Genomic DNA, 22451 nt, shown 5'->3' on the forward strand with positions numbered 1-22451 from the left:
CTGAGGAGGCTGGATGGGTGTTGATGGGTTAGGAATCAAGACAGAAGCCTATTGTGTCCTTGGAGAAAATCCAAACCTGGCTTTCCCTGATGCTGGATCTGCCAGTGGCCAGCCTGTCTTCCCGTAAAGAGAACTTTGTGTGTGGCTCCTGGTGTGAGACAGCCACTGGCCAGTGGCTCCTGGTGCCCAGAGACTCTGGGATGGGTGTGACCGCCTTGAAGCCACCATGCGTGCACTGTGACGATAACTCTGTGACCCTTAACTTAGAGCTGACACCAGACTAGACAGTCACGTTTGAGACAAGGAGTCTGTTTTCTGTGCCAAGGGGCCTGAGTGGCCGGATCCAGTACAGACACTTTTTTTCCTAGAACACAGTACGTAGAAAGCAGGGACACTGGCCTCTCGGATCCAGAGGTGGCTGGATGCAAGGTATACCAGTTGGTTGTCCTCACTGTACTTACTGGCCGTTGCTCCTGAAGAACGGGCTGGTGTGGATGGAGGAAATGTGTTGAGCCTCTTCTTTTTGAGCCCAGTATAGATGTGGGTTTCCCAAGCTGGGCCTGGGTGCCCAGAAGGACCATTGCTCTACCATCTAGCCCAGAGCTGATACTCTAGACTTCGGAACAGGGTGGGTAGGAGAAAGGACCAAAGCTGCTGCTTGCTTCCTGGGCACAGCCGGCTCTACCAACTAGAGACAATTTGGGATGTAGAAAATTGAGATTGAGTCTCAAGGACTGAGGGGCCTAGAAGGCAAGCCTGGGGCAAAGGTGCTTCTGACGGGATGGAGCAGGGTTGTGCATCCAGTCAGTTGGGGACAGATGGAGGAGTACATAGGTGCCCCTTCAGGAAGGTGTTATGTCTGGGGGAGGCACGAGGCCCTGCTTCCCCGGGAGCCCTGTGGAGTATTTCTGTGGAGCCCAGTGATCTAAAACAAAAGGAGCCCCTCTAACCCAACAGGCATTTACTTAGTACGCTGTCAGGCACTGCTGCAGATCCTGAGGTGTGCTGAGCAAGATGAAGTTCTGCCCTCGTGGAATGACCGTTCTGGTAAAGACAGGCCTTAAGCTGGTGTCTTGGAGAGCCTGATGTTTCTGGAGAAGCATGGAATGGTCTCCTAGGGTAGAAAGGCTGACATGTCTGCGTCGCCAGCAGCTATGTGCCCGCCCCATAAACAAAGTTTATTTATGCAACGTAGAAACCCCTCAACCTGGGGAAATGGCTCAGGTATTAAAGAGCTTGTCATGCAAACGCAAAGGCCGAGTTTAAAGCCCAGAGTTCACAGGAGCACCCGTGCATGGCAGCATGTGTCTATAAGCCAAGTGCTCAGTAGGCAGAAAGACAGGAGGAGCTCTGGGGCCCGCGGGCCCGCCAGACTCATTCAGAAAGAGACCCTGCCTCAAGCACTAAAATAAAGAGTGAATAAGGAGGACACCCAGGGTTGACCCCTGACCTCCCTATGTACACACACACACCAAAGCATAACCTGTTTGTCAGCAGGAATCTTTTGGGGTCAGAAAATTGAATCTAAACCGGAAAAAAAAAGTGGTTTGGTGTACTATTTAAAAAAAAAAAAAAAAAAAAAAAGGAAGAAGTCACTGGCTCTCAGGCGCCTCTGGGTCCAGGGTTCCAGCCCTGGCGTCAGCAACTGTGTTTCTTGCTTTTTAAGCATCTAATTTCACTCTTTTTGACCTCTTTGTCAGAAGGTCATTTAGGCAAACGTCCCAGGATTGTTTTGACTGGTCCCAGGGTCCTGTGACTCTCCCGATGCAGCAGTTTTGAGATCATGTCCCAACTCCCAGATCCCAGCGGTAGATCAAGTCCTACTTTGTGAATGGGGATGGGGGGCGGGGGTGTCTTCAGACCGAGGCACATCATCAAAGCGAGACAAACCAAACAATGGACGAAGACATCAGATGTGCCTACCCCCAGCAAATCATTGGGGCATTGAGCATTTCCACGGTGTAGCCATGTGTGTTGGGGGGGGGGGCAGACGAGAGGAGTAAAGCATGGATCTTGAATGGTAGGAAGAGCTCACAAAACACTGTTGACCGTGGCCCTTGGAGCAGCCTATGCCTGTGGGTTTGACGAGGTGGTCTGCATCCTCCATGGGTGGCCACCGGGTAGTTTCCAGCGGTAACATGTAAGATAGCACCTCCTGCTGGACCCTGGAGGCTGCCTGGGAGGCTCTGTGAGGACCTCCTGAGAGGATTCAAGTCTACACCCAGGAAGCCTGTTGATGCTCTCCCCCACCCCCCCCACCCTGCTTGCTCCCTGCAAAGCTGCCCACACTGAATCCTTTTAGGTGGCAGAACAGAACCTGTCATTAGCAGGCCGCAGCAGCCTCTCGGCCGTCAACAGCTCTGGAGAGTTCACATCCCCATTTTAGCTTTGATGTAGCTCATGGAGGCTGAGCAGAGTGTGTTTCTAAATGCAGCTGCCTTCTACTTGGGTGTTTTACTTTCTGAACTGCCATTGATGTTTTTATTTCCCTCCATAAGTCCTGGAGGGAAGTTGCAGCTGTGTCCCCTTGGCATTCCTGGCTCCTAAGAAGATGTCTCTTCTGCCACCCAGAAAGCCAATCCTAACCCCAGAGTGCTTGGTTTCTCAGGGTTAAAGGTCATCGCAGCAAGGGGTGGTAGCAGGGACAGAGTATCTCAGGTCGGACAGGAAAGGTCTGAGTCAAGTAACTGGCCCCGTCGCACACTGCTGCCGTTGCCCCACCTGTCCCTGAGAGCATGACAGAGCCAGCTGCTGCCATCAGGTGGAAGTGTCCCCCTACAGGGCAGGATTTGCTTTTCTCTGCCTTTGATCCGTTGTCCTCTGATGCTCATGGGAAGGCTTCTCACAGTCCCCTTAGGGTAATCAAAGTCTACTCCTGCTTGCCACCAAGAGCTGGTCTTTCTGCTTTTCGGAGAGTCAGGCTCCCCTGCCACAGAGGCAGACACCACGGGCCACTAATAACCCACCCTGCACAAATGCTCAGGCCATTGGAAGCAACATTGTGGTTTGAATGGGACTCAGAGACATGACCAGAATTGTAGTAGAGGTAGGAGGTTAGCCAAGAGGTCTCTGTGTGAATGTCCTCCATGGAGGCCTCTGGAGATCTGGTACAGGAGCTGGGGCCAAATCTAAGCATCTCAAGAAGCTGGGGTACCCACAGGGCCCTGCTGCAGCTGCCCAGGCCTGCTTTCCCGGAGAGAGCTGCTGGCCAGACAGATCCTGGACACTCACCCCGTGGAGATAGACAGCACCCTGACTGCCCACGGAGCAGACACAGAAAGCCCAGCTTTCCAAGGGGCTTTCCTCATTCCTAAAGTTTAGTCTACTTCGGTTTAATTTCAAAGACACATTGCTTTTGAGTCAAAACATAAAAATCCCCTGAATGCCCTGTAGAGGCTGTGACTGTGGGGGGAGGGCCTAGGGGACAAGTGGAGCATTCTCTGAGCCATGACCAGCCCTCTAGGAGGTTCCAGGTCCCAAAGGCACTCCCCTCCCCATCTGAGGGTCTTTGCTTTGGGGCAGGTGTTTCAGGGCTGGCTAATGGGGTGGTTTTTTGTGCTTAGATGAATCTGCTGTTGTTTCTTAGCTAATAGTCAATCATGACCCTGTGCACATGTGTAGTGGGTGACCCTCCATGCCTTCCTGAGTAGCACTCAAAGGATGACCCACAGGGCTTGGGGGAAGACAAGGCAGTGTTATTTCTGTCTACCTGTGTGTGTGTGTGTGTGTGTGTGTTTCATGGTGTTTGGACTCAGTGGCTATAGCATTATAGTGAGTATACTGTATATATATATGTCTATGTCATTAATCTATGTCTTTTGGTTATGATTGTTTAAAGATGGACACTTTGCTATAAAAACTAAAAAAGGATGGTGAATTCTGATGCACATGAGGCTCTGGGTTGTGAAGGGAGTGGGTGTCCAGGAGTGTCCTAAGAGGCTTGGGAGACACATCTTATGGGAAAGGCCAGGCCAGACTAAGAGCAGGGATGCTGTGGGCAGAGTGGCAAACAGCTGGATGCCATGCCTCTCTGTGTTGCATGCAGCTGTTACTCCCACTGGAGCCTGGGCCTGGAAGAGGCAAGTTTGGGGGAAAGTGTGACCATTACCTGTGGTCTCAATCAAGGGCCAGCAAACTTTCCAGGCTGGGTAGCAAACCCAGGCTTATTCATCTCCTGGCAGTGGTGATCCCCTGCAAAGGGCAGTCACTTTGTAACCAACAGGTCCACCTACCCACTGTGTTCTGGAGCTTTGTTTTTACTGCTCAAGGACCAGGAGTGGGATTTCTGGGCTGGTTGCCAGTTTATTTCCATATGCACACCATGTGGTGTCAGCTCCTTGAGTCCCCTAGTAAAAGCAGGATCTCAGTCTGGGCACTAGAAATCCGCCATGTGCCCAGCAAGGAAGGCATCCATGTTTGGACCAAGGTGAGCCAGGGGTTGAGGGTGGAAATTGACAGACACATAGAGTCCAGGAGGGAGTCTAGTTGAGTCCTCAGGAGAGATGATGTTTGGGTGCAAATTTGAGAAAGGTTGGTCCCTAGAGCAGCAAAGCAGAAGGCAGCAGAAGGTGAGGGCGAGGGGCAGTGGCAGTCTTCAGGGTTGCTGGGTGTGGTAGTGGGCAGTGAGGGCATGTGGTGTGGAGACCACAGCGTCTGTGCCAAGGACATGGCAGGGTTGCCAGGTGAGGCTGACAACTTACAGAGGCTGCTTTTCTCAGGCCTGTTCAATGCATTGATTAGGAATCATAACCTTGAAGAGCACTCAAGGGCCTGGGCCTGAGGAGCCTGCTTCCCTAGGCTGAGTATGGGTGGGAACAGAGACCACAGGAAGTGTGGGCAGCAGGGGAGTGTCCTGGGATTCAGGGTCATCTTGGTACTCCGCCCTCTCCTGGGCTCTCTGCCTCAGATTTAACTTTAGTGATTGTTTGTTTGTTTTATGAGTCTGGGCCTCACGTAACCCAGCATTGCCTTGATATATAGTCGAGGTTGGCCTCGAACTCCTGTCCCTCAGCCTGCCTACTGCTGGGATTATAGGCATCTGCCATCACACTTAGCTTGACTTTAAATCTCTTCACCAACAAGTGGGTGTGCTGGGCACGAGCCAAACACACGCGTCTCCAAGCTGGTTTCTAGATATGTGGTCCTGGTTGCGACCCTGCTCAACGTCTCCCTGACAAATTGGAACCTTGAGGCCTCACCAAACAGACATGTTGACAAAACTGGCAGGAGATAGAGGCCAACTAGATAAACACTGATGAAGACATTGAAAAACCAAGCCTCAAGGAGCTAAAGGCTCATGTTTCTTCAGGGAATCATGAGTGGAAGGAAGGATGCTTCAAAGAGCCTTGAGAACTGTTCACCAAATAAATGGTGTCCTTCCTTTTGTGCTAAGCCCATTGTTTTCTTCAGCAGTGCTGCTCTTGGGAGGACTGGCAGCAGTGGCCCCCGAGCAGCTTGAAGAGACAGAGGGTACGGCTGTGGGCAATAGGCCACATTTGTTAGCAGTTCTGAGCATTTATCCCAGGAGTACTAGGATGGCGGAGCTCTCCTTTCATTACTTTTAGATTTCTATGCCTCACATTTTTCTTTATTTTATTTTCATATGAAATAATTGTTTATTGTGGCAAACATAGATAACTTAAAATTTACTATTTGAATCCCAGACTCAAACCCGAGGCCTCACGCATCTGGGGCAAGCACCCTACAACTGAACCTCATCTCCAGCCCCTAACCATTTTTCAAGAGCAAACTCAGGCTGCTGAATGCCTCACTGAGCAAAGGCACTTGCCACTGAGCCGGATCACCCAAGTTCAATACCGGGAACCATGTGGTGGAAGGAGAGAACCAATTCCCACCCGTTGTCCACTGACTTCCACAGGTGTGCCACGGCGTGCACACAGCCCCATACAGCACACTAACAGGTAAATGTATGTACGTAAGGGCACGCTCAGCAGGAGTGCTAATGTTCGTGCTCCTCCTACCCATCTCCAGAGCCTTTTCATGTTCCCCTGCCGAGAGTCTGTCCCACACAGACTTCACTCTCCATCTCCCCACTGCACCCTGAGCCCTAACATTCACCAATTGGCACTCAGTCTCTGAATTTGTCCTCTCTAGGGGCCACATAGAAGTGAAAACATGCTGCATTTGTCTTTTTGTGACCTACTTGGATTCTCAAGGTTCACCCTTCAGCAGGTGTGAGAATTTCCTGCCCTTTTAGGTCTGAATTATCCCTCACTGTGTGTGCAGAGTATGCTTTGTCCCTCTACGCCTTTATACCTTCGTCAGTAGACTCATGGTTTGCCTCCACCCTTGGCTGCAATGACTAGAAATGCTTTTCCGTCTTTTGGACATCGTGATGGTTGATCTACGTTGTTAACTTGATTGGATTCAGAGTCCCCATGGAAACGAATTTCTGAGCATGTCTATGAAAGCGTTTCCAGAAAAGTTAGTTTCCTGAAGAGGAAAGACCCACAGTGAATGTGGGTGCCGCCATCCCGTAGGCTGTGGTCGTGGACTGAATAAAAGGAGGGGAGCTGAGTGCCAACAGGCACCTCTTCTAGTTCCTAACTGCAGATGTGACTCACTGCCTCACATTCCTGCTACCGAGCATTTCTGCCTTGACAAACTGTATCCTCAGCCTTGTGCCAAGATAAGTCCTCTATAAGCTGCTCTTGCTGGTATTCTGTCACAGCAGCAAGGAGAATTGCTGATACAGAGAATTGATACTGAGAAGATGCTGCTGCTACAGTAACCCTGACCCTGTGGGTCACAGGCCTTTAGAGCTGCTTTGCAGGGGGAACATGGAAGAGTTTGGAGCCCTAGGCAAGAACGCTGTGAGCAGAACTATTCTGGTGGAGTTTGGAGAGTGCACAAAGAAATGTGGACAGTGGAAACCTGGCTTAGGTTTCAGAGAAGAACAAATACTCTATTGGGAACTGGGCTACAAGCTACTCACGTTTTATTCTGGCAACAAAAATCTGGCTATATTCTACTTGTGTCCTGAGAATTTGAGTGAGACTTAAAGGTAATGAGCTAATTTATTTGGCAGAAGAAATCTCAAGACAGGTTAGTATATTCAGACTGTAGCATGGTTATTACTTACTGCTCTTAACCCAGTTCTGCAGTGACAGAGAGCAACAAATGGAACAGAAAGATAGGGGAATCGTGAAGTTCAGCCAGGAAGGGTATGTGAAAGAGTTTAAAGATGTGTGCAGGGAGGGTGTGGAGAAAGGCAGCTGTAATTGTTAAGGACATAACCAGCATTGAAGACAGACTTATGTTCTTCACTGGGACCACAGGAAACTGCACTTTGGTCAAGACACCTTCCACCCATTTCACATTGAGGGCTCCATGTTGAAATGATAATAGCTGTATTTGAAAGGAGAGAACCTGAAGTAAGAATACAGATGAAGGAGTGCCCTGCTCCAAAATGGCCTCATAAGCAAGCATTTTCCCAGAGTCAGCCTTGAAGGCACAGAGGCTATTGCATTTGTGGTCCAAGGGCCACATGCTGAGCTGACAGCAGAACTTTGCACTGTCATCCAAGAGGTGTTACTTTTGCAGGCGGGAAGATTTAAGGAGATAGCCCTAGAGGCTTGCACCGAGGTTCCAGAGAGCTGTTGAGGCTAGGTAGTATGTGGCAGGCTTAGATTCTTTGCAAGGAGGCCTTGAGAGATCATTGCATGAACCCAGGAAGGTGAAGAGACCCCAGATATATTAGAGGTGCTAAGATCAGAGGACATCTGCCAAGGAAAGCTGCAGGCGTGGAGCAGAGCTGGTCCCAGAGTCTGTGTGTGCTGTAGGTAACAGCAGAAGGGGAATAATGCCACCATGGGCGCCAGAGGCCAGATATGGAGTTGCAGGAATTGGTGTTTGCCCTTCTGAGTTTTGGTCTTGCTTTGGTGTGGTACTTCCGTCCTACCTTCCCGCTCCTCGCTTTGGAGCAGGCCTGTTTGTTCTATGCCACTGTGTATTGGAGGATGTACAACATGCTCTGCGATTTTTATAGATAGGAAGTTGCCTCAGGGTTTAGAAGAATCTTGGTTTTTTAGTGGAGCTGGGACTCTTAAAGACTATGGGGACTTTTAGGAACAGACTAAGTTCATTTTGCATTGTAAGATGAAAATGAAACCTTTTATGCCAGGGATGGACTGCTGCTCTTGAATGCCATGTAGGCAAAGGGCAGAGTTGTGATGGTTAATCGTCACTGTCAACTTGACTGGCTTAGATTCACCATGACAACACAACTCTGGTTCTGTCTGTCCACCCTGAATGTGGGTGGCGCTGTCGCATGGCTGCTGGCAGACTGAATAGAGAAAGCAGGGAGCCTATATGATGTCTCCACGGTGAGGCTTATCTGACATACAAGCCCAAGGGTCTCAGCTCAATCCCCAGGACCTGCCTAAAATTACGAGAGAACTGACTCCACAAAGCTGTCCTCTGACTGCAGCATGTGTGATGTGGTGTGTGCTCTCTAATCTCTCTCTTTCTGCCTCTGTGTCTGTCTGTCTTTCTCACACGCACATGCACACACACACAGAGTAGTAAATAAAGTGAGCTGTGTCCCAGCATTCCCCTCTCCACTTCCTGATCTGCTGCCTTATGGTACTGCAGAAGTCTCTGTCCATGGTCCATCAGGTCACTGTCCTGATGGACTGTGCACCCTCAAACTGTGGGCCAGAATAAACTCTTCTTTCCGCAGGTATTTTTGTCACAGCAGTGAGCACTGTAGCCAGTAGAGAGGTGTACCCCACCTGGAATTACCAGATTTTATGGTCATTTTATTTTGAGGTGTGTTTTGGTTTTTATGAACCACCATACTGGTTCCCACCATGACTACATTTTACAAAACAAAACATTCTGGATGAATAGATGATCCTTTTTTTTTTTAAAGATTTATATTTATTTTTAAAATTGTGTATATGTGCCGGATGGTGGCGGCGGCGGTGGCGGCGGCATATGCCTTTAATCACAGCACTGGGAGGCAGAGGCAGGCAGGTCTCTCTGAGTGCAAGGCCATCCTGGTCTACAGAGTGAGTCCAGGACAGCCACAGGGAAACCCTGTCTCAAAAAACAAGACAAAAAAACAAAAATTGTGTATGTATGTACATGTATGCAGTAGCCATGGATGCCAGCGAGGGCATCAGACCCCTGGAGCTGGAGTTTCGGGTGTTGGTGAGCCACCAGACATGGGTGCTAGAAACCCAAACCAGTCCTCTGCAAGAATAGTACTTTCCCTTGATCGCTGAGCTGTCTCCCCAGTTGGACAGACTTTAGGGCAGCTTTGTGCTTTAAAACAATGTGGTTCTCTTCTAGAAGAGTATCATGCTGGATAAATAGATCACCCCACGCACAAACACACGTCACACACCAATACTCCAAACTGCCCACACCTAGAGGGCTGTTTAATCGTATGTCATTATTGAAAGATCTACTGTATGCTGGGGATTGTTGGTCTCTTCTTGATGGTCATTCATCATATTCCTTGATTATCTTGGCAGCCTGCTGGGGCTGGGGCTGCTATTAAATCTTCTCGTGAGAATGAGTGTGCTGACGATTGTGTCATTTTTTTTTTAGGCCTTTTACCTAAAAGATACTTTCTAATCTCCTGGTTCCTATGTGTGTGTCTAAGTGTGGAGGCCAGAGGACAAACTCAGTGTTCTGTGTTGTTGTTCCTTTGCTGTTTTGCTGGTTTTTTATACAAGGTCTCTCAGTAGTCTTGGCTGTCTAGTAGTCCTGGCTATGTAGACCAGGCTGGCTTCGAACTACGGTGCTCCTCCTGCTTCTGCCTCCCAAGTGCTGGGATTAAAGGCATGCACCACCACACCCAGTGGTTTTTGTTTTTCATTTGTGTGTGTGTGTGTGTGTGTGTGTGTGTGTGTGTATGGATGGACACTACAAATGTGGAGGTCAGAGTTCAACTTGCAGGAGTCACTTTCCTTCTTCCACATTGTGGGATCTAGGAACTGAACTCAGGTCATCAGGGTTGGCAGAAAGTGCCTTTATTCACGGAGTCATCCTGCCAGCCCCACCTTGATTATTGAGACAGATTGACTGGCCTGGAGCTCTCCCGGTGGGCTCAGTGTCGAGCGGAAAGCACTTGGGATCCACTGTCTCTACTTTCCCAGTGCTGGGATAACAAGCCTGTGCCGCCATGCTTGGCCTTTAAGTGTGGTTTATGGGCACCAGATCAAGCCTTCCTGCTTGCAGGGCAAGCACTTTGCCAACTAATGGTTCCCTAGGGCCCTCTTGCTTCTTAGCCTACTTTCCCCAAAGCAAAAGAGAAGGGAAACAGAAAATGAAGGCGGGAAGGAGAAGAGGAGGAGGATGGACTGGCTGTCTTTGGTGGCTTTTCAAGGACATGTCTGAGGACCAGTTCTCATATCCCAGTCGATGGCTGACTCTGGCAGAACCCTCACTTTAATGTGCCAAAATGACACCAGTTGCTGTGTTTATGGATCTGCCGCCCTTCTCTGCCCTTTGCAATAGGGAGTGAACCTCTAACCACTTTGTGGGGAGAGGACGCTGGCTCTCCATTTACAGTGCTTTCTGGTTCCCATCCGCCACCCCAGGGGGTTGAAGACACTAGTGGACGGGGCTTTCTGATATGTTGTGTCTTCTCCTGCCTCTTATCTGGCTGCTGTCCAGTGTCTAGTCCCTGCTCTCTGTTGTGTCATAGCCCCAGTGTCTTTGCCACTGGGGTTCAGACAGTGTTTCATATTCTTACCCTAAACGTCCTTGTGTTCTAAGCAGCTTTCCCATTGACTCGGGCAAATGAAGGGAGTGAGGGTTCTGATAGCTTCCGGCTAATTATCCCTGGAATGTACTGTTTAAAATTTCAGCATGACAATATTGAAACCCTAAGACTCTGACTGCCTCTCCTCCTGATTAAGCTCAGTGGCTTTCCCGTCTGTGACTGGGGCAGGATGAGGGGGCAGTGGGTCCTCAAGCATCTCTAAGACAAGCAAGGACTAGGGCTGAGTCCAAAGACTAAGTTGGCTTTCAGTGAGGTGGGGCCTCTGCTTTTAAAAACGGACCACTCCAAGGCAGACCCCCAGCCTGGCTGGTAAGGGCAATGGTCAACTTATTTCTACCCTGAGGCCTTCCTGGATTGTGGGCACAAACACTGTGCAGTGTGTGTGTGTGTGTGAAAAAGTAGGACAGGGTTGAGAGAGGGGTAAGAAACACCCTGATCTCCTACCAAGCTCCAGTACTCTGCTGGCTCTGTCCCCCTTGGTTTTGAGGACTGGGTCCTGGGTTCCAGTTGCATATACTCGGGGGTGGGGGCCAGTGACACCTCTCTGCATCCATCTTGGAGCTTACTCGTACCTCTCTGCCTCCCTGAAGCCAGAGTCAGCTAACTACTGTCATCAGACATGGCTTCAGGGAGGCTAAGGAGCAGGGGAATCCAGGTGAGCCCGAGGGTGGGGAACGCTTATGAGGTCTTCTGGGTGTTGTGGTGGCTCCTGTAGTATAAGGATTTGGACTTTGTCCAAGGTCAGGACCCCCTGTGTCCTCCCCACTCCATGGAATGCTAGGTAGATGGGGCGACTCAGAGAAGAGAGAACATAGGTCACACAGATACCCAGAAAGTGAAGTCCCCTGCAGTCCCTTGGAGACTTGGGGTGAGGGTCTGAGGGTCTTTCTGTCTCCTATTTCTCCTTACGCGTCCCTCCAGTGTCTGTTTACGATGTCTTACGGTCCTGGCAGTAGGGTGTCCCTGCTTGGGAGAAATCCTGCCTCAGAAGAGGATGGGCTTGAGGGGAAGATGTGGATGTGCTGGGATAGAGGGGAGTGGCGACCAGTGCCTGGCCTGTGCTGGCTCCACCTCAGGACAGTGCAGGGCCCTGGCGCAGCCCTGGCCACGCTCCTGCTGGGTTTGGCTGGAGCCTGGCGGGAAATACCTTTTCTTCCTTAGTGGTGAGTCCAGTCATCTGACAGCAGGTTGCTTGGGGAAGGGAGGGAAGGAGATGGGCAGGGGTCGTCATGGCTGGTAGGATCCTCAGCCTTCCCCCTGCCTGGGCTGAGGTTCTGGTGACCCCTTCTTGAGGTCTGACGGAGTGTCACCTACGCACCTGCCAAGCACACTGGTGGAAAACAGTTTTGTGCTCTATGCCCTGTCCTGTGTTGGCCATGACCCTGCAGTTACTGGAGCTCGAGTGTGTTTCCCTGTCTGTCTGAGTGGGGTGGCAAAGGGGTCCCTAGGTTTTGGGAAATACACAGAGACAAGGGAAGGGAGTGTGTTACCTACTGGCCTCCCACTGGCTCGCAGCCTCCAGCCTTGGAGAGCCCTTACACTGCTGGGCCGGTCACCCTGTAATTGTTCCCAGCAGTGAGGAGGGAGGCCTGCGAGGCCTTCGTGTTTGTTTTGCCTTCTGTGTTAGGCCAGTGGTAACCAAGGGCCGTTTCCCCTTGGTGACGGTGGAGCTGGCCCCAGCCAGGACTGATCCAGGCAGCTCAGGCACAGCAGGCCTGGGGACCCTGTGGGGCAGCCACACTCAGGAGGATACCTGGGTCTTAGCAGCCCAGTGTTGCCTTTACTATGCTCCGATTCTACCCCTGGTGATGAAGACCCACAAACTTTTCTCCTGGCCTCTCTCCAAGGCACTTGCCTGGAACATTCCAGAACTCTGGATTTTGTGGTAGGTGTTGGGAGACTGTGAGGCCACTTGCTGGCTGGCCGCATGTGGGCGGGTCTTGGACAGGCTCATGGACTGCAGCCAAGATGCAGGGTTGTGACTGACCTCCTGCCTAGGTTCCTGTAGGCCCAGGGTCCTGAGGTCACCCCAGGGAGAGATTGGAGGAGGAGATGGCTCTGTGAGGCAGCTGCAGGCAGCCATGGAGACCAACCAGGGAGGGCTGTGTGGAGGAGGCAACCAGGGAAGGCTGTATCGTGGCAGCTGGAGCAGATCTTGATAGATGGGCTTAGCAGAATGTGGTTCATTTAGGGGCAAAGAATGTTTTACATCAGACACGGTTCTGAGAGGTCTCGGGGTCGGACTGCTAACTGGCAGGGGTGTTTGGAGTATAAGACCCTGACAGGACGGCTGAAGCCTGAAGGGTGGGCAGAAGGAAGCCTGATGTGAGTGGAGGAGCAGCCTCAGGGTGCTGTCTGTGGCCACCACCTTCTGTAAGGTCTAGGAGCCACGGCCACCCTGCCCAACTCTGTGTATGACTCAGGCCAGGGAACATTGTCTGCCACCCCCTTCCCAGGGTCTGCTGTGTTTTAGAATCAGCTTCCTCGGGGGAGATGGTGCCCTCCATCCAGGGTGGGGGTTCCCAACCTTCCTAACGCTGCGACTCTTTATGTAGCTGCTCGTGCTGTGGTGACCCCCAACCGTAAAACCGTGTTTTTGTTGCTACTTCGTTTAACTGTAATTTTGCTCGTGTTAAGAATCTCAGTGCCTGTGTTTTCTGCTGGTCTTAGGCGAGCGTGTGAAAGGGTTGTTCCACCCCCAGGTTCAGACCCACTTACCTAGTGTCTTCCTAATATATCTCCTCCGAGCCCCTGCCTCCAAGAGCCCGCATTGCCAACCCCAAGCCAGCTGAGGTCTGTTTCAGGTCCCATCAGCAAGTTGGTGGGGTGGGACCTGAGGCTCTGCGTCTTCACCAAGCTCCTAGCATGCCTACGGGATTTTCTAGGTGTCACAAGGTGTAGGTCAAGCCAGCTGACTGGTCCTTGCTTCATAAAGCAGCTGTGTACCTGGGAGGGGTCAGAGAAAGTCGGAGTGCTCCACTGCTCCACGTGCAGGATCTCGCTGCTGTCTGCTTTTCTGTTTGGGGGCCTGGAGAGGGAGCTGCCAATCAGGAGAGGTGGGGTGCAGGAAAGGAGGGGGGCTGAGCTCCCTGTGCAGCTTTCACACGGGTCCCTGCCACCAGCCCAGCTGCTGATACCATTAAGCCTCAGCGATGCAGGTCCCTGCGGCTTGTTTTGTTGGCGGGTCTTGTCGCCTCAGCAGAAAAGAGACGTTTTTGATATGGGAACGGAAATTCAGACAGCAGTCGAGCTCAGCAGTGCCTGTGGTAGGAGCAGAGATCGTGGTCCAGCTCCAGCTGTGGAAATCTGAGTCTGGCAGGAAGGCTTGCAGCGAGGGCCTGAGGAGTGGTCTCCCACAACCGGTCTGGTGGCAACTGCCCAGCTGTGATGTGCCAGACCCTCCTGCTTCTGCCTTCAGGAGGCAGGGATGTGCCTGTAAAGGTGACATGCGGCCTTATGTCATGGGAAACTCAGCCTTCAGAGGACATACCTTTCTGAAACGTGGCCTCGCTGCTTACAGAGCTCTCTGCCAGCAAGGCCACAGTATAAAACACACATTTGAGTCTTGTGTGTGTGTACCTGGGGTTGGCAGGAGCTGGGCTAACTAAAGCGACCGGTCCTGGGCTTGTTTATGTCCCCAGGGCTGAGCTGACTGTTGGGACAAGCAAGTACCTTCCGTCTCTCCACTCTTTGTCATCTTGGGTTGGCCTGTTAAATGACTATTTGGCCAGTTTCCCCCTTTTCCCTTTGACGTTTTCAAGATGTGAGAACTGGAATGGAGAGGCCCCAGGTCCAAAATGCTTTCCTAAGAAACTTTCCTGGTACTCAGGCTTTGCCTGCCTAGCGTCAGGGAGCAGAGGAAAGGGAAGGGCCCCTCCTTCCCCCAGACACTGGGTGAAGCCTCCAAGGGCTCTGTAGCTGTTACTGAATTTGAGATGGCCCAAGATAGCCACAGAGATAAGTCATAGCATCTGGGGCTGTTGTGAGTTTGGGGTAGGGAATGGTTTTGGATTTTTATGTCTGTGTTGAAACCCTGTTTCAGGAGACACACCCCTCTGTGCTTCTTTTTCCTCACACCACTAAACTGGAACTGTATCTCCAGTGTTGTCTGTTTGTTTTTAATGTTTGTGTGTGTGTGCAGGCATGTACGTGTCTGTTGTGTGACAGAACTTCTCCTGGGGAAATGGAATGCATACCTCTACTCTCCCCACATAGGAAACCTATGATAGACCAAAGTATAGATAATTACCAAGTCCAACTTGGTAAACCAGTGAGTTTTATTAGGGTTAATTATAGGACCATTGGTAAGGGGTTACATACAGGAGCAGAAATGGCTCGGGCAGCTGCATCACCAAAGCCCACGCCAGCATGCATGACAGCCCACAAAGCTGGGAACCCAGAGCACACTGCACAGCCTTTGGGCAGCTCAAGTGGTTGGAGAGTGTCTTTTTCGGGTGCCTCAGTTGATCTAAACTTCTTGTCGATAGCTCTGTATTTCTGTTTCTTCCAGGCATCTGATCTGGTCTCATAGTCTTTGCAGTTCAGTTTCCAGAAAAGCGGACTGTCTGCTTTTATTGCTGGCAGGGAGGGGCCTAGTGAATCTGGTCGGTTTCAGGGACTTCCTGAAGCTGTTTTGAGTTGTTTACCTTCCTGCTTGAGGAGTTTCCCTGCAGGGTGGAACGTTTTAATCTCTGGACAAAACTACTATGCACAATGCCATGAAGCAGGTGTGAAGGTCAGAGGAAAGGTTATGGGGGGGGTCATTTTTTTCCTTCTGCCCTGAGGGTCCCAGGAAGAAAAGTCAGGTCCTCACACTTGGTGGCAAGCACCATTCATCTCTCTGGCCCTGGCTGGTCACTTGCTGTTGAACTTCCCATGGAATCTCCATTTTAAGCTCTAAGCAGCCACTGAGGTTGGGCCATCACCACCTTCACCTTAGTTGATGAGGGGAGGGACCCAGAGGTCAGAGAGGTGCAGAGATAAGGTCACCCAGCTTGCAGAGCAGACGTTGATACTGGACAGCCCAACTCCAGACTGCACATGCTCTCTGCGGTTTCACAGGCGCATGGTTAAACCAGTCCCGTCTTCTTTGATTGACCCTGTTTCACAGCCGCTTTCTATGTTTCACATAAGCCCAGCCCAGCTGGAAAGGGTCTATGGGAAATGAGGGCACCTAACTGAGGTGCTTGGGCTGTAAGTGGTAATGTCCCCAGAACACACCGCTTTGCTCATTAGAACGAGTTTGCATGTGTGGACAAACCCAGTCCAACTGAGCATCCGCCTGGGACTTCCTGGGTATGGGCAGGAGTTCTGTGGTGTAGCATCGCTGGCGACTAGGGGGAGAAAACGGGGCGAGAATCCAGGATGGCTTCCTGATAGCAGAAAGTGGGGCCTTTGCCAGTGCTCGAAGCCTTGGGGTGCGGACCTGCTCTGTGCTAAGGCAGGTCCTGGAAACGTGAGCAGGTCTTCTTCCTACGTGGGCTGGGCCCGGGTGCCGCCCTGGCAGACTTCTCCCATGCCAGCATCTCCACACTGTTGTAGTTTGGGCATGCTGGCCACCACTCCCAAGACTTCTGTCTGAGCACAGGCGGGAGATGCAAGCACACATTCCTCCAGAGAAACTAGATCGGTACTAGATAGGTACCTGCTCAAGGACGCATGGCTGCCAAGCCAAGCTCGGCGCATTTTTTCTTCTGCAGAGAAAAGAAAAGAAAAAAACCCAGTGTGTGGGTACAGGGACAGAGGATTCTAGCAACCAGACTGCAGAAGGCTCTTAACTCCCACATCTGAATGCTATTAGCTGTGGCTGGTGTGAAACACTGGATGCAAGCTGGCACGCAGCCAGCCGGGTCCTGTAGGCTCTGGGTGTCCCTCAGCCTCTTATCTCGGTCCCACCCTTGTTCTCTGCTCACGGGTAGGCAAAGGCGCATGGTTTCATTCAGTTGTGCTTTCTTAACGTCAGACAGCATAAGAATAACCTTCTTGTGTGTGTTCACGTACATGGGGGGATTTACGTGCATGTGTGGAAGACACGGGTCAGCCCACACAGGTGTTATCTGTCATCAGGAGCTATCTGTGTTGCTCCTTGAGATGAGGCCTCTTACTGGAGCCGAGGGAGAACTGATCAGGCTAAACTGGCTGGCCTGAGGATCCCCAGGGTTCTTTGTCCGCACCTCTGCAGAGCTGGGATTGCAAGCCTCCAGGATTGCCTTTGTACATGGGTTCTGGGGGTAGGGTGATGTGTTCAGGCTTGTGTGGCACTTTACAAACAGAGCTGTCTCCCCAGTCCACATTAACCCGTATTCTTAAAAATTACATTGTGTGTGTGTGTGTATGTGTGTGCATCCATGTGTGCTATGCTATACAGAAGTGGAGATCAGAGGACAACTTGGAGTCAGTTCTTTCATTTGGGTCCTGTGATCAAACTGAGGTTGTCAGGCTTGGTGGCAAGTGCCTTACACCCTGCACCAGCTTACCAACCTGATATTAGTCTTTTTTTTTAAGCTAAATTCAGTGGCACCTGGTAAACATACACACACATACACACACTTGGGTCCCTCCCCAAGAGCCCAGGCTTCTAGCAGCCGCTCCCATGCCCTTTTACTGGCCCCTAGCAATGTGCTTTGTTCGATATGGATTCTCCTGGTCAAGCCATTCCATGAGATGGAATCATAGGCTGTGTGACCTTTTGTGTCTGGCTTCTTTCACTTAGCGTAAAGTTTGCCAGGTTCACCCACAGTGTAGCATGTACCAGGACGCCACCCTTCTCACAGCTGAATTCCATGTGTGTGCTGCAGTTAGTAAATCACATCAACTGTTGATGGGCATTCAGGCCCGTTTACCTTTGCAACAACCACAGGACAACAAAATGAGATTTAAAAGGAAGGGCAACCCATACATCCCTCCTGCTAAACATAACAGTATTTTCACTTTTCTATTTATTTGCCAGTGAATAACAGCTTTGTTGTTGTTTTGGCTTGCTGAATAAAGCTGGCCAACTTGCTGTGTAGCTCAGGCTAGCCTCCAACTCTCAGTCCTTCTGCTTCTACCTCCGAGTGCTGGAATTACAGCACCTTACCAACAGCATTTTTGATGGCTGAGGGATAGTGTTTTCTGTGCACTGACCAAGAGGTCATTTTCTCCCTCCTTGTATTTCCCTAAGTGTGACAAGCCGGTGCATGGGAATTTGTTCCCAGAGCCTTCAGCTTTCTGAAGTGCAAGATCAATCCACCTTTGCACTTGCTGGGGCCTTAGGACTTTTTCTGGGCTTGTAGCAGGAAGGCCAGGGGCAGGTTCCCGGAGGCTATAGGAACCTGAGAGATTATAGTCCTTGCTTTCTTTCCCCACCCGTGAGATCCTCCTGTTTAATGAAATCCCACCCGGGGAAGCGGGCTGAGACTGCTGCCGGATAGTTTTAGAGTTCTTTCCAAGTTCATTGGCAGCAGTCCAATGTGTGTGTGTGGCAAACTAGCCTGGCAGAAAACTCTTCAGCACCTTCAGCTGTCTCTCTGAGGTGCAGAGACCAGGAAGCCTTGAGGCAGGTGAGTGGCATCTTCCATGGAAGGTGACTGTGAGCTGGGGGTTCTGAAAGCCAAGGTTTCGAGAGTGAGAGTGAACTAAAGGAAATGCTTCCAGGTCACACTGTTGAAGAGGAAATCTTAACCCCATTTGTGACCATCCTTACAAAGAACCCAGGTTAGCATATGAAACTGATGCAGGGCTAAGATAAGGCTAGGGAAAACAACCCACGTGCTGGCTGTGGTGTGACCTTTCCCCCTCATCGTGTCCGCAGTCTGGAATGGTTTAGAAGGAAGGTCAGTGTACATATCTTGGTCTTTCTTCTACCTGGAAGGACGTGAGGTGAACTTCAAGAAGCAACCTTCTCTGTGGGGAGAGGTCACCATGATAGCTGTTGCTGTCCTAAGCCTTGGGGCCCAGAGGCTGAGGCTTGGTTTGATGGAGGCCGTAAGCTGTTCACACCTGTTAGCCTCACATCCGATGCCTGGAGCCGGCCTGGTGGGGAGCCAGGTTCTCCCAAGAGTAACCACTTGGGGGGCTGCAGGCACCCACCTCCGGCACACCATCGCCTGCCTTTCTCTGGAGCTGATGTGGTTACGGATATGGGGCAGCCAGGGCCTTTCTCTGGGGGCCCCTTCGATAGCTCTCCCTGCTTCTGCTGCTATTGGGAGCGCCGGGCTCTCTCCGAGCCAGCACCAGCAGCCCAGTTGGTGACCGACTCTCCGTAGGCGGGGTGAGCAGTAGCCCAGAGTCTAGACTATTCCCACTGTCACTGAAGGTGCAAAGGACACACTGTGGCTGCCCCTCCTGTGACGGAGCTTCCCCGACTGAGTCCCAGGCCGTAGCCCTCCAGCTCTACCCAGACTAGCTAACTGTTATTTTAATTTTTGGTCTCTGTATGAATGTCTTGCTGGTTTCCCAGGGGCACGGAGCAACTGCTTCAAGCCCTTTCTGAAAGTGGGGTGAGTAATCTGGGTCCTTTCGTAGGTGTTTGCGGCAGGTGCATTTTCACTCTTTTGAGGCCAGAGGCTAGAGCCCTGGACTATGTGGGATTTTCTTTCCAAAATCGCCTATCAGAACTTCCCAGAAGGGCCCGACACTCTCTGATGGTTCTAGGGGCAGAGACTTAATTTGGTACCCCTGCCTGAGAGGTCCTCTCAAGCAGGGGATTGGGCGGGGTGAGAGAGCAGACCCGCAAGGCAGGAGCCCCACCTTTGTTCTGTGGCCCAGCCTGCGGTGCACCCCAAGCGCTCTCCCCGCCTAACCCATCCTGCCACCTGTGTTCCTCCAGCTGGAGGAAGCAGCAAACCCTAAGGAGCAGGCCGGGCCGGGGCAGGCGGTCAGACAGTGGCGCAGCCAGCCTGCAGAGGCTGCACTGTAATATAATAACAGGCTGTTCTGCCCCAGGCACATTACTCTTGCAAAACCCTGGGCTGCAACCACTGATGTGTGAGGCAGGGAGGCCACCGGAGGGAGGGAGCCTATTTGATCTTCAGGTGAAAGGAGGCTTTATAAATAGGTCACCTTGTTCCACATCCTGAATTTCATTCTTTCTCCATCTTGTGTCAAAACAATGGTTTTACTGTTCTGGGGTCAGGGGTAGTGAGGGTGAACGGAGCTTCAGGAGGTGGGCGTGTGTCTGCTTACTCCCTGGTGGCCTTCCTCTGTTCACTCCCATACACTGGACCCCCCAGTCACCTTGGCAGTGCCCCCCTACAGTAAAAAGCTAATTTTCAGAAAAAGAGGGACTCCGGGCCAAATCATCTGAGAGCACTTTGGGGGGAAGGTGAGGTCTAAGGGGCTGTACCATTCACTGAAGGGACATGGTAGGGTTCCAGGTCGAGGCTGGCAAGTTCAGAAGTTCTGTCTGAGCCAAGAGCCAAAAGTTGTCCCTTTGGATGTCCCTCTCTGAGGTCCCCCTTCTTCTTCCTTCTCCTCTTCTTCCAGAGTTAGTCTGTTGAGGCTGGAGCAGCCCTGGGTTTTATGGAGCAGCATTCTGAGGCCCTCAGAAGGGGCAGAGCTTGAGTGGAACCCACCTGACTGACTTGTAGAATAGAGCAGTTGTGTTTGGGGCAAGTGGCGAGGGACTGGCTGCTCTGTTTTCAGTGGATAAAGCGATTTGGTGATTTAGAAAGAGTGCAGGATCAGTTGCAGAAATGATGGCTTTCTTTGGGATGGCCCTGGAGCTTGACCAGCATTCTTATCCTTTACTCTGCTTTCCTGTCAGTCATGACCTTAGAGTGTCTAAAATAGACATGCCTCATCTTTTCCTAGCACAGTGTCGCAGGGTCATTTTACAGGGGACTGTGAAATGCCTGGTGTTTGCTCTTCTGACTCTTTCTCTATGCCTGCAACAGACACCCATGCATGAAGAGACCAAATTCTGTTCCTTCAGAGATGCTCTCGTGACCCGTTCTACCAGCCTCACGGTGTATTTTTGCAGCCTATCCCAAGCTGCCTCACTTGCAGGGCTTCTGGATGGACCTTGTGCTGCGTGAAGTGCTCATCCAAGTGCTCCTGTGTGTAGGCCTTGGGGGATGGGGTGGGAAAGGGGTCTCACCACCCCTGATGGGGGGAGATAAGACTGTGAAAGACTAGTTAGCACCTGGTTGGAGTGGTGTCATAACAGGCACACGAAGGGACACACCCCTTGCAGAAAAGGTTGTCCTGGTTGGGGGTTTGTTTATCACATGAGCTGATAATTTTCTGCCAATTTCCTCTGTCCTCCTTGATGTCCTGGATAACAACAAGGGGCCCTGGCCTAAGAGCATGGAAGGCTGCCCCTGGAAAGCCAAGGCTTTGACAGTTCATCTGTTAGAGCCAAACCATGCATTTGAAAGTCTGTTACAGATGCCACCTTTGGTAGGTTTCTGGTGCCTTGGGCTACCTGATCTAGATTGAAAGCTTTTGCCCCTGACCCTTGTTGCCTTTTGTAGTGAAGTTGGAACTGAGCAATGACCCCCAGCTCTGTGTGTGGCAGGAGTTGGGGGAGGGGTTGGAGTTCTTCCTCAGAGAAAGGCGGAAGAAATTAAAACCGCAGGGTTTAGTGTGGTCTGGTGGATGCAGACAGCCCGTCCCTAGTTCCTGCGCCTTTGATCTGGTTCACTCCACTGTAAAGGAGCATAGACTCAGTCATGGTGCATGTATGCGTGCATGCGTGCGTGCGTGTCTGTCTGTCTATCTTTAAACTGGCCTGTCAGATGCCAGCTCACAGGGCCAGTGTCTACAGTGCATTTGGCTTTGATCTTGCCTGCTTGTGGTCCTGACTGTTTCTTGCATCAATTCCCTTCTGTGTTTCCCTCACACACCCCACCCTCCAGCCACAGAAAGGAAGATCTCACGGTGCACTTGGGGATGGGGTGCTTCCATTCCCAGGCTGTGACTGGTGGAGCATGGGTTGAACTGGGGTATGAGGAGCAGAAAGGTGAGAACTGTGAAAACACTGAGTTTTCCCAGGGCACCCCACCCGTAGCCTAGGGTCCACCCCAAGCCCATAGCCCTGTGCCACATGCTTCAGTTCAGCCACATGTCACTAACAAGGGGACAGGCTGCACACTGGCGGCGGCGGGGGGGGGGGGGGGGAGTTACTTGCCCGCCATGAGCCGTGAAGCTGCTCACATATCATTTTCTGAGTAATTACTCAGGTAGCTTTCGTGTCACATGCTTCCTGTCACTGGTCTTGACTTTAGAACTCAGACTCCAAACAAGAGGTAGGTCTCTTTGGTGACTCACCAAGCTCTTAGTCTGTTGTGCAGGGCTTATCCTTTCTCTCAGAAGGCCTGCTCTCCCTTTGATGATGGTTTTCCCTGCTGTCCTCTGTTGATCTTTAATCTGATTTTATCTGGAGAAGAACATTGCTGGGAGAATGACTGGACATATTCCGTGATGCCCGATAAGAGTAACAGATGTGCAGTTAGAGTGTGCACGCGCGCACACGCGTGCTCACACACAGTGCTTGTATGTCTCCTCCTCCTCAGTCCTCTCTCAGGCGTGGCCCTGGTCCTTGGGAGTCACCAGCTCTGTCACTGTATGGCAGCTGGCAGGTGCGGCCCTGAGGCTAAGCACAGCGGGATGTGTTCATTATTCAGGGTGGCCAGCATTTGGAAGGGGAGAGGGGTGCCGCCAGGACTTCGGGGCTTGGCTAGCCACGAGGATGGCCAGCAGGTGCTGTGAGGAG

The 22451-nt window shown here is 51.5% G+C and overlaps 1 protein-coding gene across 4 annotated transcripts in view; it reads left to right on the forward strand.

The window, feature by feature from the left end:
• Spsb1 (splA/ryanodine receptor domain and SOCS box containing 1) overlaps positions 1 to 22451 on the forward strand; it is a 59613-nt gene that overhangs the window by 21341 nt on the left and 15821 nt on the right. The window contains exon 1 of one of the 4 annotated variants that reach the window (XM_060379037.1): positions 12512 to 12641. The exons of the other annotated variants lie outside the window; for them this stretch is intronic. The gene's annotated coding sequence lies outside the window, so the exon portion shown is untranslated. Of the gene's footprint in view, positions 1 to 12511; positions 12642 to 22451 lie in introns of those variants that run through there. 4 annotated transcript variants of the gene reach the window in all.

Source organism: Meriones unguiculatus, chromosome 3 (assembly GCF_030254825.1).
Source record: "Meriones unguiculatus strain TT.TT164.6M chromosome 3, Bangor_MerUng_6.1, whole genome shotgun sequence".
Taxonomy (NCBI): Eukaryota; Metazoa; Chordata; class Mammalia; order Rodentia; family Muridae; genus Meriones; species Meriones unguiculatus.